Here is a 19,873-nt window from a genome sequence, read left to right as displayed (position 1 = left end):
GCACTATTTACAGGTGAAACCTGTAAATCCATAAATACCATAATACAAATAATTTAATTTTTGCCACCAGTATATCACTGATATATATATATATATATATATATATATATTTTTTTTTTTTACACATTTATTTATTTACTCTAGGTAGACTAGAATGTTATGAAGATTTGATCACTCAAAATAAATTATGTGTCTTTTCTAAAATCCACAACATAAAGTAGGACACCTTCCTGAAAATATTCTGGAAAATACCTTCCCTAGTAATTTCTCTGTGAAATGTGCAATACTATATGAGCTAAAGCATATCTTTCAATAAAAGCGAATATTGATATAAATATAGGGAGTGATAGAGAATCCATTTTTCAATGCCGTAATTTTAAAACCTTTTCATTACAATAATTATAAAGCCTACTGAAAACAACTTAGCCTGGAATAGGCTTTATCAAGTTAAATTTCAGGGGATTTCACTGAGATCAAAGTAATGGATGATTAATACCAAACTTATATGTGATTCATTTTTTGCTACTCTTTAACGGAACTTAAATTGCAATTCAGCTGAACTCCACTTTGAAATCCCCAGGAATTCCTTTGTCAGAATTCCAGGCTAATTTGCTAGTTGCTAGTGTCAAAATTCAGTGGCACTGCAGCACAACCAGGCTTATTTAACACAGAATATAAACTGACCTGAACAGCAGTACCTAAAACTGCTACATGTACAGATGCACATTATTTTTGTACTCAAATCTGAAAACAATCAGAATATATATTTTTGCTGAAAATCAAGGTGTCTAAGGTTAAAAGCAACCTCTTCTGCAGGACCACAAACTTAAGCTATTCCCTTAGGTTATGGAGTGTTTTCATACGAAAATGTATTTTATGAATGTGTGTGTGTACATATATCACAGAATTGTCTAGGTTGGAAGAGACCTCAACATCATCGAGTCCAACCTCTGACCTAAAATCCATGTGTGTGTCATATATACTTTATATACTTTATTATCCCTTATTTTACTGCACCCTGATGCAACTGCATTTTTTTGAGCACACATAATTTTTTGATAATACACACGATACTTTTTCAGTAAAATATTGATTCTTCTATTTAACCCTTGTCCCCAAACACTGTGGAAAAAAAAAAAATATATATATATATATATATTCTTCACCTTCCATTGCTCTTCTTGAATCAGTTCTGTGCCCTAAAAACCTGGTTCTTCTGCTTTGATAAATAATTAATCTGGATGAGTTATTCATTTTTTTAAAATAAATACCAGGTGAAAAGTTCTGGCAAGAAATAACTTGTAATCTGCCCCACAGCAAAGGGAAAGTTTTCTGCACATGTAAAGTATGGTTACAAAGCCTGGATTTTCTAGTCAATATATGAAAGTTGAAAATTCATTTTAAGCTAATGCGATGCAAAGTGGTCTCGCTAGGAAGTTCAGTTTTCACTCATCTAGATTTGCAATCTCATTTACTTGCACAGGCTCACTAATTTGATTGTAATCATGTTACTTATCTTTTAATTTTGTGTGTGGCAGATGTACATCAGAAATGACATGCAGGTGGGAATATCATATATTAAATCAATTTAATCACATTTAAATATTTCAAGGTTTGAAAAAAAAGAAAAAGTCATAGTTAGATAACAATTTCTAAGCCAAGTGAAAATGCTTTAACATGATAATTGACCTTAAAATAATACAATTATGCCTGCAATTTAGAAGACGCAGCCAGCTGTTAGATTATTTTAAGAGTGACAGAAGAATTTTAAGGTTTGCTGAAGCAAAAATACATTTTCCCCCTATTCAAGAGGAAATTATAAGTCTTAATAAATGTATATGAATATTTTTTTTGTTTGTTTTCACCTTGAAAGAGTTATTATTATGTGCTCTCAGACACACATGCACATTATATCTTGTTTGGTTACAGTCCAAGAAAATGTGGACTCAGATCAAGAATCCAGGGAAACCATTTAAGATCAGTGCCTGATTTCAGGTGTACCTTAATTTTCTATAGCAGCATCATTTGCAGTAATAATAATTCTGAAGACAAGGGGTCTTCCAGAGACAGTAAGACTGGGAGCACTGCAGGTGATACCATCCTTATCTTGTTTGTCAGTCCCTTCATTACTATCAATCTCTGTGACATTTTTTGGAAGCACCTTATTACTGCCACTAAAATTTCTCATGTCTGGGCCTACTTCTGCAAAAGCAGGTCCAACAAATTATGTGGTTTAGTTGTTTAGTTAAGAACATTCTGTGCAAGAAATATTTTACTAAAAGTAGATAGGTAATAAAATCATTTTATGTAGAAAAAGAAATGACGTCCTCCCCCAAAAATTAATAAATGCATTTAAAATAGCATATGTAATCCTTATGCAGATAAGTCAATTTCAACTTATCTAAATCTCAAAGACTTTATATGCCACTTACTACAGATATTAGGGAGTTGCCAAATCTGACACCAAGAGGCAAGGCTGCCACAGCTGCATGCCCCTAGGTTCAACCAGGAGCATGTATTCCCAATAGACACACCCATAAACACACACATACAATATACATTCACATGCATACACAGCAAGCCACACTGTATGCATGTGCATACAGTCACATGCAGTACTTGCAAAAATACAAACAGTACAAACAGCCTCATCCTGTTCCCTTGTGTCGCTGATCAGGATAAAGATCCAATAGTGAGAATACATACATGTATATAACATGGATCCCTCCAGCAGCTGGACTCTAACAACCTTCACAATAGCTGCTCCTGGATCCCAGTCTTCTCAGTTGCTCACACCTGGGTATGTCACCTGCAAAGCCACAACTCCACTCTAACTGCCTGTGTTGAGACTTACATGTACAGTAAGCAGTAATGCAGTAAGCAGCACTATAGGCACTAGTGCTCTCCTCCATTGTCTTCCATGTAGATATGCATGCACACAAATGGGTCTCCCAACCAACTTCCACAGCCCACAGTCTCTCCAGCAGCTGGCCAGGACTCCCCTGGTCTCTCCAGTAACCGGCTCCTTCAGCTGCCTCAACCACAGACACACACATATGAATACCTGGTGCCAAGGGAGTTAAGCCCTGGCTAGGCTGACTTGATACTTGCTCAAGCACTAACTTGTGTACACTCACTCACTACCATTGCTGGCAACCCAGACACACAGGCTCTCTCTGGCCTGTGGTTTTACTCAAGTCACTGGAATTTAGACCTCTGTATAAATACATTCATACACAAGAGTCCCCTTATCCAAGAAAATATTCAGAAGCAGAGTTTTATGGAAAGACAAGACAGAGTGTGGTGATAGCGTGTGTAAGACATGGCTAGGCATATATACTGACCAGCACTGTTTACACGCAACAAGACTCTTATCCCCTTCTCCCTCTATTTTCCATGCTTTTTCCTCCCCAAAACACTTAAATCACCCTTTCCTCACCTTTGGTCCTTCCCTAAACATCCCATTGTTTTGTATAATCCCCAAATGCGCTTCCCCTCAGTCTGAGATGCGAACCACAGAGTTGCTCCCCTTGACTCATCTGAGAGGTGTCATAGCTGAACACTGAAACTGACAGTCTCTTGAGATAGCCAAGGGAGGAAAAGTGAAGGACGTGCGTTTCTCCAGCTTGTTTGTGAAGTTTCCTCTGCAAGTTATTGTTCTTTCACGTTTGTGGAAATGACCTTTTTTATGGGTTTATCACTCTCCCACGATAGGCCTGGGAACAGCTGGGTCTTCAGTATTATTTGGGCTCCCCCACGTGCCATTTTTCCACTCTGCTCCTTTGTGTGTGTCGAGATGAACTTACCATGTAGCTGGAGACACATCATTCAGCTGTACCTTGAAATGACAAACTAAGTGTTTTACTCTGGCTGCCTACCACCAAATGAAAATGAATTCCAAAGACATTCATAAGCTCTCAGAATCTCAACAAACAAGCAATTGATTACTGTGCTGTGGGTTGTCCATGGTCATTAGGTATGCTTTGCCTATCAAATTTACTTTTCAATTAGTTTATATACAATCAGAGATATTTTACTCACTTTCTTGTAGGAAAGCTGAATAAATCTTGCAATGACAACTGCATGTTTCTCTTCAGCCTTTTTCTATCTCTTCCTTGTCTTAGTACTTGTTATTGATAGGATCAAAGTCCTACAGTAATGGAGAAACATCTTAGGAGAAATGCCACAATAATATGTGCTTTTATCTAGATTATGAGAAATTATCTATATCGTCTATATTATGAGAAATTATACTATATTATTATTTATTATATTATTGTATTTATTTATATAATATTTGTTATATTATTATTTGTTAAAATCTGTACTAATATTAAGGAACATTCACCTGGAAACATGGATATATGAAAATACAGATTCAAGCACAAACAGTTAAGGATTTATATACAGAAGAACTTAGAAAGCAACTTTAATTAACCTAGGTCTACATTATAAACTAAAGCTAGCATAGTTATGTCAAACAGATTGTAGGCAGACATCATGATACTATTGGCATGCAGATGGAAGACCCCTGTTACAGTTATGCCCTCCAGCTGCTCATTATTACCCTTTTGCCAGCAGAACTGGGAGGGCAGTAACCTCCAGCAGAGTGGTTCCTGTGAGTGATCCCTCATCCACTTCAGACAAAATCACCCAGGTAAGCACAAGCAATTTAAATAGTTGGCTTGAGGCTGCAGGCAGGTACCCTCTTTCACATCTAGCTGTGTTGATGATTGTTCCTAATCCCTTCTGTGTTGGAGTCTGTGCCACTGTCAGAAAGCTCACCTAAATTTTAGATGACTTGGGACTACTTCTGAGACAAGATAGTTGAGACCTACATACACGCTGCTTAAGCTCAATTGCTAACCTGATGGTAGCAATTCTGTGGTGGTCTCTGTTATAAGCAGTCTGGTGTGTGTGTGATTTTTTTTTCTCTGTATCATCTGAAAATTTGACTGACTTTCTTCTGAATGTGGATTAGAAACAATTTGCCAGAAACACTTCATAAGCTGAGCTGTGGAAAGGAGTGAGCTCCAGCTAATGGAAAAGGGATAGATAACTAGGACTGGTATATCAGCAGCAGCAGAGTTGCCTGTTTGTAGCTTTGGGCAGCTAAGAGTGGCAAGAGATTCAGTCCTTTACTGACATAGTTTTGCTTACAAGTGAAGAAGAGGCTTTACAGACACCATTATAAGACTGCATTTGTTCTGTTTGAGCCACATGTTAGAAAGGCTTTCTACACTTGTACAAAGCATGGTTTTTCATCCATGTCAGTATCATGCTGCCAGTAAAATATTTGATATTGCATCTGATCCCAAGTTCCAAATATACTACCAAAAACATATGCCCTACTAAAAGAAAACTGCAGTTAAAGCAATATATAAAAAGCATTTTACTTATATTCTATTAGCTGGTATCAAACCTGAGCCTTATCTAATTTAGTGCAATTAAATGTGACGATGTTAGGAAGCATACTGAAAGTTTTTTTGAACCTGTCTATTCAAAACACAAATTCTCTCAGTTTTGTTTATATTAAAGGCTAGCCTTTTCAGAATGTAAGCAATGAAGATTCATCTTGTGATTTTAAACAGCAATAAATAGTTTCATGGATAAGTCTAACCTATATTTTATTGAATATAATAAAACACCTTAGGAAGGGAAAAGCATTTTAGTATTTGTGACATAATGAACAAGAAAGATTTTGTCAGGACAGTGTGCATTATAAATGTATTACCAATAAATATTGTGTTCATTTTGTAACTGTTAAAACTGCTGCTAGCATTGTTGGTTTGGTCTGAAGGAATTTAGCAAAACAGATGGTTACTCAGACCTCTTCCAACCACATAGTAAGGAGGGGATGGGCAGAGTCACAGAGATCAGCTGCAGTGCACACCTGCTAGAAAAGTAGTCCCTTTTACCAATGTCTTTCAGTCACTGTAGGTCAGTGTGTAATCACAGTACATTTAGTGCATGTGTCAGCAATATAAACAGTCTGTGACTTCAGTCAATGATTCTTTCACTGAAATGAACATCATTAAATAAAATGTACTGAAAGCTTATTCAGTACAATTCAGGAAAAAAAATAAGAAAGAAAAAAGTAACAAAACTACATGAGCTTAAGTTTAGCTAATAAAGAGGCAACATGACATGAATGGAGTAGGGTGGTCTTTAAAATGGTCAAGTGACTTTGTGGTAGGGTTGGGGTTGTTAGCAGACACTTAAGCAGATGACTCCATTGATAGGATGAGCTAAATCAAGCTGGCACTTGTCATTAAACGTGCATTGTAATCACACTGTCATTTTGTTATACGGAAGTACTCTATTTTTTTTGTTTGTTTGTTTATTTGTTTGCCCTGCATTAATTCTACTTTTACAGGTGCTCATGATTCCTTTGCAATATACATACAAGGTGAATCAGTTATATGTTGATTAACATTGATGCCTTTCTCCAATAACCCCATGAATAATAAGTGAAGTAATGGAAGTGAATAACTGTCTTTAAATATAAGTTACTGTAAAATCTTCAACCTTGCATGCTGAATAATTTACTGAAATACTTAGTGCCACATACCATTGCTAGCTGCATCTGTAGCAGATTAACTTTTACCTTTTACCTTGATTACAACTGCTTCTTTAGTCTCTCTAATGCTAATCTTAGCTCTTTAATCTATTCAAATCACAGCTCCTAAAATTATCTTCTTCATCTCTCATTTCTTCTTTTACACATCAGTGAAGAGTCCAGGTACTGATGCCCTTTTCCACAATGCAATAGATATGGGATCTCTATCTTGAAGACCTTATACAATTTAGACTTAATTTTTTACTTTATCCCTTCTCTGCATTGCTACGGATGGTCTTAATGTTCTGTTCTCTCTCCAAGTTCTACTTCAGGTTTTAATGTTGATATATTTGTAAGTAGTATACTCCCTGATGCAAATTTTCTCATTTAAAACTTCCTAAAAATAACATTCTTCTATGAAGTTATTAATTACATCAATTAGAGAATGGGAAGAATAAAATCCAATGTGGTAAAGCTCTGAGTTACTAATTTCTTAATTTTATCCTTATCCTTCTGATAATATAGTATTGCCATATTTTGTACAGTAAAAACACATTACCTGTGAGAATTAGTACTAAACATTGATTGTTAATAATTTATAGTACTATACTTGCCCCCATCTGACTTACTCGTGGAATACTTTAATAAAGCCCCTATTTAGCAAAATGTTTTTCTGACTTGATATGAAAGAGAAACTTATAACCCCCAAATAGATACCTCAGGTTAGATCCCTAAACTCTTATTTGGCTGTGTATACTGTTGGCCTGCATTTTTTATAACATCTAGGTGTTTAGAGTCCTTCACCAAAGTTGATAGATGAGCTTTCCAAATGGCAAGCCAAAACCATTCCACTACTTTCTGAAACTATTTTTTCTGTATTACGTACATGAGGTAGCATTAATTGGCTTACTTATCTGTTAACCCTTTTTGCAGCCCTTAGTACAAAACGTCTTTTGGAACATATTTCAATATTCATTAATTCTGACAATTTATCATCGCTACCTCATAGTTACTGTGTCAGTGACAAGTGTCACAGAGAACTTCTAAATGATGTCCCCTGGGATGACATTCCACGGCATATTCAACCTTGCTGGTAAGGTCAATGACACAGATTTGCTTTCAACAATGTAATCCAGGGCAAGAGTGACAGCCAGACTATGCAGCATGACAGAAGCAAGGAAGGTTTGAAAAGGCTTTTCATTTGTAAATGACAGAAACAAGTCTTACTGGGAATTCCAAATTTAGCCAAGCTCGGAGCATCTTTAAACAGAATAGATCTCTACTTCTCGAACTTGTTTGGGATGTAAAAGTTGAGATACTAGTATTTTGGCTCTGTCATTCCCAATATATACTGCCTTCTCAGTGATTCTGGCATCAGTCTATGTATTTTTCCTCTGCTTGGAAAGGAGGAGCAGAGGGAAACATCACTTCCATTGATAACCTTTCCAGTACTTTTTCCCCCACACTCCGTTTTTAGTAACCACAGATACATTTTTAAGCTCCATTTGATATTACAATTGTGATGTCTTCTTTAGATGTAAACTTTCTGGAGCAGCATACTCAAATGCTTATGTATTCCAAAAAAAAAAAAAAAAAAGTCCTTAACTCATTGTAGTGGGTTTACGTGGCAAGGCTTTGGTAGCAGGGGGCTACAGGGGTGGCTTCTGGAATCCAGAAGCTGCCCCATGTTAGATAAGGGGCCCTCTGCTAGCCAGAGCTGAGGCAGTAAGTGGAATATGAAGAATGTATTCATATTTAAGAAAGAAGAAAAAACTGCTTTTCAACAGCAGCAGGGAGAGAGATGGGTGAGAAACAGCTGGGCAGACACCAAGATCAGTGAAGATGGAGCACCTCCTGCCCTCCTGGCAGTGGAACAGAAGCTCCCCTGCGGCCTGTGGAGAGGCCCCTGGTGGAGCAGGCTGTCTCCCTGCAGCCCATGGTGTACCACCATAGAGCAGATCTCCATACTGCAGCCTGTGGAGGGGCCCCTGATGGAGCAGGTAGATGTAACCTGGAGGAGGTTGTAGCCTGTGGAGAACCCCTGCAAGAGCAGCCTCTGGGCTGGAGCTGCAGCCCATGAAGAGGGAACCACAAAGGAGCAGGTTGATGAGAGCCACTGCCCATGGGGTACATATATATGTTGCCTTTATGTGTGCCTATTGAGTAGTCTAACTCCTTGTTAGCTGGACCTGGGAACATGGAAATGTCTCTGTTGTCAACAAGATTTGAGAGCTCCTGACAATTTCTACTTTAATTCCTCTTGTCCTTGCAACTTACTTTTTTCACTGTTATGGACTAGTAGGCTCTCCTGTTCTGCAGCAATAAAGTTAGCAGTGGCTTTATCTAGTGGAATTCAGACCTATTCAGATACCACCTAAGGGTGAGACAAAAATTCATCTCTTACTATAATTGTTTAGAAGATGGATATCAACAATACTACAGCAGCTCCAGGGCTGGCTTTAAAAACATGTAGATACTTTTATGCATTTTATGTAAAGCCCCTAGTCTTTCAAAAAGAAAAACTTAATATATATATGTAATCTGTCATATGTTGAGAAAAACATGATTTAAATAATTTAACTTGAAAAGGAAGTAAATATGTAGACATGGTTATGAATTGTATAAAAACATTGCAGATATCCTCTGATGTTACATGGGCTCTCTTCTAGCAGTCACTGAGTAACAAGTCGTAGTAGTAATGTGCTCTTACCACAATAATCTCAGTTATGAAAGCTTTTAAGCAAAACAGTAATGACTACTGTGTAATTAAAAAGAATGCAAGGAAATTGTTCTCTCGGCACTGAAACAAATGACTTCCTTGTCATCCTGAATTTAGCAATTAAGTTTTCACCAACTAAAAGGGAAGAGAAATTATAATAAAAGATTTACCTTATCATGTTAAAGAAGTTGAATATCTTGCAGTTCATGCTAAGAGGCATGATTTCATGTCAGGTCATCGTAAGGAAGAACACTTGTGATTGAACATCAATATGTTACTCTATATGTCTTATGTTTTCAAATATAAATGCTATCTAGCCACTGCAATAAAACTAATAGAAAGGGCTAGATGCAGTAGAGGATGGAGTCATAATACTTACCTTTAGGCAGTTGTTGCCTTATCTAAAATCCTGTGTCAGGTGGTTGGGCTCCTCAATGTGACAAAAACGAGGTACCTCAAAACTGTAATATAAAATACTATCTAAGTAATAAGTATTTTTTTGCCCACAAGTTTACTTAGAAATGGCTCACAGATCACTACAGAACAGTCTGAAATCACACCTCTCCTCAGTTCTAATAACACATCTTAATGACTTGATACAGTGAATGTCTGCTACAGGCTGAGAGAACAAATGCACTAATTTAGGGTAGCTCACGACACTACCAAAATTAAGATTTCTGGGGAATGTGTGCAAACATTTGCCACATGGATGCAAAGAAAGGAGGTGAAGGATCTATCCCTGCTACTTGCAGAGCAGAGGCAGTTCAGAAAGCATGTCCTTATTCCTCTTAACTGCAGTCACAGTTCCCATTTGAGATCAGGTAATTGACTGTGGTTGAGCTTCTGTTCTATTTAAGTGCAAACCCTACCAGATTAACTGAAACCACCAAACACATTGTAAACTAATACATTTGACTTTGTCCAGAAAGGCACTAGCAGCATAAACACTGCCAGGTATGGATCAGAGGTAGTTGAAGCTGTTTTACAGTTTTTCAGACTGTAACTGCTAGGTCTTAGATCAGAGAAATGCCTAGTGCACCAGCCATGGATTCGAATTTGACTTGCAAGCCAATGTCCTGCAGCTGAGATTAATATCAAGGAGAGGTCATGAACAGAATAGTTTAGGAATATCCTTAAACTACTGAATCATGAATACAGGAAGGTTCCACTGACTCGTACACTAAATTTGTATCAAGAGAATAGATGTTTGGTGTTCATATACAGTTTCTCAAAGGATTCAATAATGTCTTTACACTGAAACATGGGCAAGGAGAAGAGAAAGCATTCTACTATTTAGATTTAAATTAGATACTTTGCAGGATAAAACATTCTTCCAGAAAAATGAAACAATAGGGTTCAGCCCTGCTGTCGTTCTCAGTTAACTCAGATCAGTGCCTTCCCTAAGACCTCTGCAAGATTAAAATTATCAGATTATGAGCTAACTATGTAAATTCTTTTAGTGTCTCTGGTGTTCTGCCATGAGCCCAACTATCTGCGATTCATTCCTATCATTGGTAATGATGTCAAATCTTTTCCCTGCATAATGAATATTTTCATATGCAGTATGTCTCATGCCATCAAAAATTGCTTGTCACATTCTTGTCATTTGTACTGTTTCTTGCAACCTACTCTTTTGCTTCTTTATTACAGAGTTAAAAACCAGCATGGTAAATGGCAAATGATTAAGTGATTCAAATGCACTATTAAGTAGCATTAGAATTTGAAGATAATTTAAAAATATATATATAAATCTTCAACAATTTTAGTTAATTAAAGGTTTTGTGTGTGTGTGTTTTTCCCCACTAATTATGGGTGTTTTTGCTTGGGAGGGGGATTTTTTTCAGTCTGAAAGATGTGTATATTTTTTTTTTTAATTATTTTTCCTCTACTCAATATGTTCATATTAAATCAGAAAAGCCTTCCCTGTTAGTTCTATTAAGAGGTGTTTCATATACTTCATATCAATGCACATTTCAGTGATGGAGTCAAATAATAGCAATGAAAAAGGTAAAATCCTGATCCAATGGGATCCATACATGACTTGGTGTCATATTTTCAGAGATATTCAAGTGTGCCATTTAGGCACCTGAACTGGAGTTCGAAACTAGAAGTGCCTAAATAGCTTAAGAATCTAACTCCCACTGAAAATGAACTAGTAATTTTTCTCTCATTTTTCCTTAAATAACTTCAAATACTTTCTGCATACTTTCATTGTCTTGCAGCGTATTCTGAATTCACATTTCAGATAATTTGGAACATTCAAAATACTTAACTAGGTTTCTAGGTAATATACGTTTTATTTCCATCCAAGAATTCTCCAAGTAAAAGACTTTCAAACACAGCACATAAACTTAATTGCTGTAGTTGTATAGCTTCATAATTTTAGCGAGTGCAGATCAGTTTGCAGAGTTGCATTCATGGCAGCCCCATTTCAGATCTTTATTTCTCTTTTACTTTTTTTTTTTTTTTTTTTTTTTGGGGGGGGGTGGGGGAGAGGGAGGAGGAGGAGGCAAGGGCCCAGAGGCAGGTTTTCAATACTTATTGAAGTATTTATTTCAATAAATTTGAAATAAATTTTTAAATTCAGATATTTAGTGCTAAAGCAGCTGAGGTATGTGCCAATGGGCTACCCTAAAGGAAGGAGGCAAAGGTGGAGGTGTAGATTGTTCAGGGCAAAGTCTGTTGTAATGAAACTGTGAAATTTACTGCTTTTATTGTGTATCTACAAAGGACTTATTTTGTGTTGATGTATTTATTGGGTTGGCATGGCAACTCAAAAGGTAATTATGTGTTTTTGAGAGTCTACTATCTGCTTTCACTGTTGCATAATTTTTTTATTTTTATTAAAATAGGGAGAAAGCTGTCATCTAAGTACTTAAATTTGCAAGAAATACAAACTAAATCTGTTGCCTAATTTCCTGGGTTAACCTGAGCTCTTAAGTAGTTCTCTGTTTTCCTCCTGTGTGGTGATTGAGATAGTTTGGTTCTGGTTTCCTTGTTGTCTGGGTCCTAGGAAGGTTTCAACAGAAGTCATACCTAGTATAAACAAATGAATTACTTGAACTTATCATAGATTACTGGATTCTGTGTCATGGTATATCTGACTAGTTTTTATTTAATAATCTACTGGTTTGAACATGTGCTGGGGAAACAAATCAGAGTTTTGTGCCTTCATAAAAAAAAGGGGGGGGGAGGGGGAATCAAACCCAAACTTGTTTAAGATACACAACAAATAACTTTTTTTTTCCCCTTTTTCTGAAGTGATAGCTTTGCATAAACAAATATAAAACTGAGAGGGTTGTGAACCTCAGTTAATGTTTTGTAGTGTAGTGGCTAAGTCAAGCACAAAAAGAAAATCTGTTTACTAGTAAATAACAGTTACTGTTGGTGTGCATGCAACTCCTATGTAGAGTAACTCCAGAGAAAATGGTCCCGTTTAAATGCTTCAGTTGTTTGTAAAAACAAATACAATGCAACTATTCTCCTATTAATGTTGAAGTTGCTTATGCCGTCTGAATACAATATATGAAGAAACATAGATGTTTGAAGTGGGAACTAGACTGCAGGAACAGATATTTTGTCTGACTGCATTTTGGCACCCAAGCAAGTTGGTACTGACAGCTGTTCTCTATCAGAGAATCTGAGACAAGTATTCAAGGAATTGCTAGTCTGAGCACTTCCACAGGACTTAGTAACTCTAATACTATTTGATCCTTAGTGACAGTATTTTAATAGACGTTTATTAGTTTGTAAAAGAGTACTCTCTTCAATGTATAAGAGACTCCAGGGAGGATTTTTCTGTTTCTTTTCTTCCAAAGAAGATCAGTTTTCTCTTCTGTCCCTGTGGTGGTTTTACTCAGGTGGGCAGCCGAGCTCCACCACAACCGCTGTCTCACTCCCCCTTTCCTCAAAGAGGAAGGGGGAGAAAATACAATACAGAGAACTTGAGGTTTGAGATGAGAAAGGTTTAATTAAAGGGAAAGGGAATGGGGAGGAAAAAAAGAAACAAAAGAAACAATCAGTCCGCGCAGAAACACAGAGAGAGGGGAAAAAAAAATTATTCTCTACTTCCCATCAACGAGCGGTGTTCGGCCACATCCTGGGAAGCAGGACCTCAAAATGCGTAGTGGTTTTTCAGGAGGAACAGCCCCCTTCCCCACGAGAGCCCCCCCTTTTATTGCTGAGTGTAACATCAGGTGTTATGGAATATCCCTTTGGTTGGTTTAGGTCAGCTGCCCTGGCAGTGTCCCCTCCCCATCACTTGCCCACCCCCAGCCTGCTGGCTCTTGGGGGCTCAGAAGGAGTCCTGATGCTGTGCCAGCACTATGCAGCAATAGACACAACACTGGAGTGATATCAGTGCTGTTCCAGCTACGAGTGCAGAGTACAGCACTGTGTGGGCTGCTGCAGGGAAAAGGTGACTCCAGCTCAGACAGACCCAACACAGTCCCATATACAGAAGGAGACAAAAAGCTGATACTATTCTAGTGGGTAGAGCAGTTGAGAAAGTGATTGTTTTATCTCATGATGAACGTCCAGTTTTGCAAATTTCAACTGAGTAAGTCAGAGCACCTTACTGGAGAACTGTTTTGGGACTAGATAGTTGAGGAGAAAAATGATGCCTAAGGTGTAAGGCAGTTGCTGCTTTTCGGGCATCCATTCTGTTTCTCTAGTAGATGGGAGTGTGCCTTAGCCATTGTCTTGAAGGAAACAAAAGCTACTATAGTAATCCTGTTTGATTTATGGAATGCCTTTTCCAAAGAATTATTATTTTTCTATTGAAATCCAGCATATTGTGGATGGGATCATGATTCTCTTGACTCAGTCTGCCATATTTAAGCTGCATAAATGAAAACTGATTTTGCTGAACAAATGGTTATCATAATTCTCTTTAAACATGTGCTATTCTTTTGGAGCATGTTCCCAACAGTTACTCAAGAGCCTAAAGTTGGTAAACAAAGCCTCCCGTGTTTGTTGGACTCTTGTTTTTGATTTCAATATCTTCAAAGCTGGTGCTATCTCTTTCAATATAGAAAGAACAGTTCTAATCAGAATAGTTTCTGAAATTAACTGATGTACATATGCATTTAAAATGTTACTGAGAAACCCTTAACTAAGATGGCTTAATTTTCCTTAAGTTTTATCATAGATTCATAGAATATTTTGAGTTGGAAGGGACCCATAAGGATCATGGAGTCCAACTCCTGGCTCTACACAGGACCACCTAAAAATCAGACCATGTGTCTGATAGTGCTGTCCAAATGCTTCTTGAGCTCTGACAGGCTCAGTGCTGTGACTGCTGCCCTGAGGAGCCTGTCCCAATGCCCAACCACCCTCTGGGTGAAGAACCTTTTCCTAACACTCAGCTTGACCCTCCCCTGTCCCAGCTCCATGCCTTTCCCTCGGGTCCTGTCGCTGTCCCTAGAGAGCAGAGCTCAGCGACTGCCCCTCTGCTCCCCTCCTGAGGAAGCTGCAGGCCGCCATGAGGCCTCCCCTCAGCCTGCTCTGCTTTGGGATGAACAAACTAAGGGACCTCAGCTGCTCATCGTATGTCTTCCCCTCTAGACTGTTTGCTATCTTTGTAGCCCTCCTTTGGACACTCTCTAGTAGTTCTATGTCTTTCTCCTATTATGGTGCCCAAAACTGCATGCAGTACTAGAGGGGAGACCACACCAGAGCAGAGCAAAGTGAGACAATCACTTCCCTTGACCAGCTAGCAATGCTGTGCCTGATGTACCCTGGCATATGCCTGGCGCTTTTGGCTGCTAGGGAATGCTGTTGACTCATTCAACTTGCTGTTAATCAGCCTACACGTGCACATACACACACACACACCGCCTCCAATCCCTTTTTGAAGCACTGCTGTCCAGCCTCTCATCCCCCAGTCTGTATGTATAACCTGTGTTGCCCCATCCCAGGTGTAGAATCCAGCACTTGCTCTTGTTAAACATCATACAACTGGTGATCACTCAGCTCTCTGATTTGTCAAGATCTTTGCAAGGCCTCTTAACCCTTGTGGGAGTCAACAGCTCCTCCTAGTTTAGTGTCATCCACAAATCTAGTATACTTTCAAGTCGTATCCAAGTCATTTTTGAAAACACTGAAGAGAACTGTATATATTCTTGCTAAATAACTAGATAATAAATTGGTATTGAGATAATTTTCAGACTTCAGTGTGGAAACCCTCTAGAAAGATAGACTTACCTTCCAAAGCAGGTTTAGCCATGTTTTCCCTTTGAGCATCACTTGTCTGCTGAGTAACAACTGAAATTTTGATGTAACTTGCATTTGTATGGAAAATCTAAAACAGATCAAAGGATATAGCTGTCTGCTCAATGGCTACATCTGTGGTTTAAACAACTTAAGTGCCACTTCTGCCCTAAATTCAAACTGCTAGCAACCAAATTCATGCACAAGATGAGAAATACTTGCTAACCAGCTATTCTATTAGAACCTAATGTTCTTGGGGAAACATGGTTAAATGGCCACTGTGCAAGCAGAAGATCTGATTTGGAAAACCTGTACTGCAGACCTGCATTCTATCTCATGCTGAAATGGTACTCCTGAGTAATGGGCTATCTGACCTTCTAGAAAGCTTTCTATCTAAAAAGCAAAATTCATGTAAAGGTCTTAAAAACAGGCAATATCAACCTCTGAATATCTAAGGAAGGTAGGTTTCTAGCACACAAGGTTTCTGACTTTATTAGAAGTTGGCTGCCTTAGTTGAACAAGTGGACTTTGAAGAAGCAACATACTTTGGATTTTTATAATTATATATATATATATATATATATATATAACATTATCTGAAGGTACCAGATGTGTGACCTTGACTTCAGTATGGAAGGTCCTGGTTTAGTGAACCCAAATGACCAAAATTGCATTATGTCATGGTTTTGGCTAGGATAGGGTTAATTTTCTTCAATAAAGGCTTGTAGAATGCTGTGTTTGGGAGTTTTGACAAAAATTGTGGTAACACACTGGTGTCTTCAGCTGTTGCAGAGCAGCACTTACACAGAGTCAAGGACTTTTCAGCTTCTGGTGCTGCCCCCCCAGCAAGGAGGCTGGGGATGCACAGGAGCTGGGAGGGGACACAGACAGGACAGCTGGTCCAGGCTGAGCAATAACAGTGGGCGGGGGGGGGGGGGGGGGGGGGGGGGAGGGGCATTTGGAGTGATGGTGTTTGTCTTCCGAGAAACTGTTATGCTGGAAGTGGCTGAACACCTGTCTGCAGATGGGAAGTAAAAAATGAATTCCTTGTTTTAACTTGCTTGTGCACACAGCTTTTGCTTTACCTAGTCTTTATCTCAGTCCATGAGTACTCATGCTTTAACCTTTCTGATTCTCTTCCCCATCTCACCTGTGGAGAGTGAGTGGGTGGCTGTGTACTTAGTGCCTGCTGGAGTTAAACCCTAACACATTATCAAGTTAGCCAGTCGCTATGTTGTGAGTAAACTGTATGAGGTTGGATTCTGACAAGTTTGCAAAACAGTTACTAAAGGCGTCAGTGATAACAGAAAAAACATGACTGCTTTAAAATAGTACAATTATGAGATCAGGGAATTGCTCAGCTAACAAATGGAGGTTAATCTCCTGAAAGATAATGGCCTTTCATCATAACCTAGGAAGTTGCTGCTCAAGTTTAGTACCTTAGGGATAACATAGCAATGGTGTCTTACAGCTTTTTACAAAGTCTCAATTCACTGGAGTCTAGATGAGCCAATTGCTGCTTATACTTAGTAATTAATACTTAAGATGCATTAGCTTTGACGAGGCTGCAGAAATTGTATGAGCTTGCTGATAATGTGTTTTTAGCTTCTAACTTTAGATAGCTGTTGTGTGTTATCCAGGCAAATTATTGTAAATACGCAGTCTGAATAACAGGGTCAGTCGTCGTCTTTTCTGCTCGCTGCTATAACCTTAGTGACATTAGTCCAAATGAGGAATTATAAGTAGGAGCAATACCTGTTTGTCAGTGTCCTTATTTAATGGAAAGGTCACTTCTATACTGTTCTAAAATCTTAAGTATTTTATGTATAAATTACAAAAAAAAAAAAAAAAAAGGCAGTTTCTTCAAAACCAACTTTTTCAAACAAAATAGTTAACCCCAAGAAATGATCGAACACACGACCAAAGAGGGTTAAAAGTTGTTTATTGGCTTTTGCTGTTGTCATTGTTCTTCTTGGCTTATTATTTTTTTTTTAGCAACACTTGATTAACTAGCAATCATGGTACTGTACATTCAGAATCAATGCCAACAATACAACAGATAATGCGAAAAAATAGACACTTAAAAATGTTGATGAATGACCACAAATTTGTGAGCACTTTTCTTTTACTAATTTCTCAAGGTCTTAATTACATGGACGCATTCACACAGACACACGTGTACACACCCATACAGTATGTTACCAATAGACTCCCTCTCATGGTACTCCAGGGTCCTCTGCTGGCACACACTTGCATTGGAAATGGGGTGCTCTGGTGTTATGCATCCCTGTGCAGCCAGCTCCCTACTACTCACTCGTGTGCATGCAGATGATGAAGCCTCACAAGAGTATGGGTACCTCCCCTCCTCCCTAGCCCCAGCCCCCTAGTGTGGATCCCCACATGCTGCATCCCACATTGTCACTTCAGGAGCTGGTGCAGGATCCTCACATCTGCAGATGGGATGATTGCACTGTCCAGCTTGGGTGAAGGCTGTGATGCCCCAGGCAGGCTTCTGGCAGCACTAAACTGTTCTGTATGCATTTCTCTCTTCTCACTAACACAATTTTTCACATTTCTTTCATACTTCTTTTCGAGCTGACTCTTCTTTTTTTATTTTTTTCATGTCTTTCTGTAACTCTTTAATTGATGTTCGTCTTCGATGTTATTGTTGTTTTGGATTTTGTTTTTGTTGTTCAGGGGTGGGGTGGGGGAGGGGGGACTTTCTTTTAAAGTTATGTTCATTTCTTACCAGCTATTGTTATCATCCAGATTATTTTTCCAAGACAAAGCCATTAGGGTTATTGCAAAGATGTAGTGCTTATAGTTTAAATGCCACCACAGCATTGTTACAGGAGCAGCCTGAACTCAGGTTGTCAACAGATTCCATCTATCTTGCTGAAATATTGAGGTTTGACTACAAAGGGCAATCCAGATTTCTGCAGACAGCTTAAGTGTCAGTATGGTACCATATATTCCATATTCAGACTGTACATGCATATATGGGTTCTTTTGCGGTAGTTGTCCAGGCTCAAATTCTGTTCTTCCAGCCCCTCTAAATGATAGTACTGCTTGTGGCTTGCATTAATACTCTATAAAATGAAGTTAGGTTTATAGTTTCTTTTTGTTTGTTTTCCACAGGTTGATACTGAAAATGCACAGCTAATTTTTAAGGTCATCTTCCAGATGTGATAGAAACAGGGAGAATAACACTTAGCAGCAGCTACATCTTCAGCTGTTGAAAGGTAGGTGCCTGAGGATTTGATTTCCACAGTTAACTTCATGTGCGAGTGCTTTTTTTCTCAGTAGTGAGAGTACACACACTTTGTTTCTTCTCCTGTGCTTTGACTGCTATGATTTTGAACCCATGTAATCTCAACATCAGCTCTGCTCAATTTCTGTACAAGATACCTGAATTCACATTACCAGACTAATGTGAAGTAAATCTGATTAAGAGGTTTAGATTATTCTCAAAGACTGGTCCATGGACAAATTTTTGAACATAGCATACCTTTTGTCCTGCTCGTACATCTTCTGGACAGATATTGTGTTTAAAGCAAAACCTGCAGTATAACTCTGGTATGAGAGTCTTTGCTGTCTTGAGAAAATATCTTGTGTACTACGGACCAGTGCTTAGTGGGAGTATGTGTGTATGTAAAATGTTTGAACAAAATGTACTATTTTAATTTTGAGCAACTGATTTATCTGGCTAGCAGAACAATGGGTGTGATGCACCATAACCTCCAACATAAGCCTAGGGCTTTGATACCTGTTAGTTCAGCTGTCCAAACACTTTTTAAAATCCAGCTAAAAGGTGAAATTATGTGATGCAGCTTGAGCTGAATTTATGCCCCAAAACTGTTGAAAGGAGGAAGCTTTTACTTCCATTCTTTCAACTGGTTTTGTTTATCTTACCCTGTAGTAAGTCAATTCAGTTTTTCTAATCTGTTGGAGAACTCTTTTCAATTCTTGTATTGTTTTGTTTTCTTTTGTTTTGTTACGTTATTTAACGGAGGAATTGAAAGGGTCAAGCGAATGTCAGTGGAAAGGGGAGGAGGGAGCATGGGACCTCTCTTTTTGATGAATAGATTTAAAGTTGTAAGAAATATCAACTTTACCCTAAGACCTCTGAGGAAAAGCAGAATTTGTATGTCTGTATAGAACCCACAACAATCGAGTCTTGATCCTGAACTGAGAACTCCATTTTCTGCTGTAGTACAACAGCTATAAACATTTTATATTACTGAGCAGTAGAAAACCAGGTTATAAGTGAAGGAAAAATAGCCCTTCATGACTTCTGCCTCTCAACACCCCTCTGCATCAATGCACTTTCGTGTTCTTGGATTCATCTTTCAATTGTGCTTTTGCACAACAGTTGCTATAATGTG

The sequence above is a fragment of the Aythya ferina genome (assembly GCF_964211825.1).
Source record: "Aythya ferina genome assembly, chromosome: 4".
Taxonomy (NCBI): domain Eukaryota; kingdom Metazoa; phylum Chordata; class Aves; order Anseriformes; family Anatidae; genus Aythya; species Aythya ferina.
The sequence above is the reverse complement of the archived record's forward strand: the minus strand, read 5'-3'. Positions refer to the sequence as shown.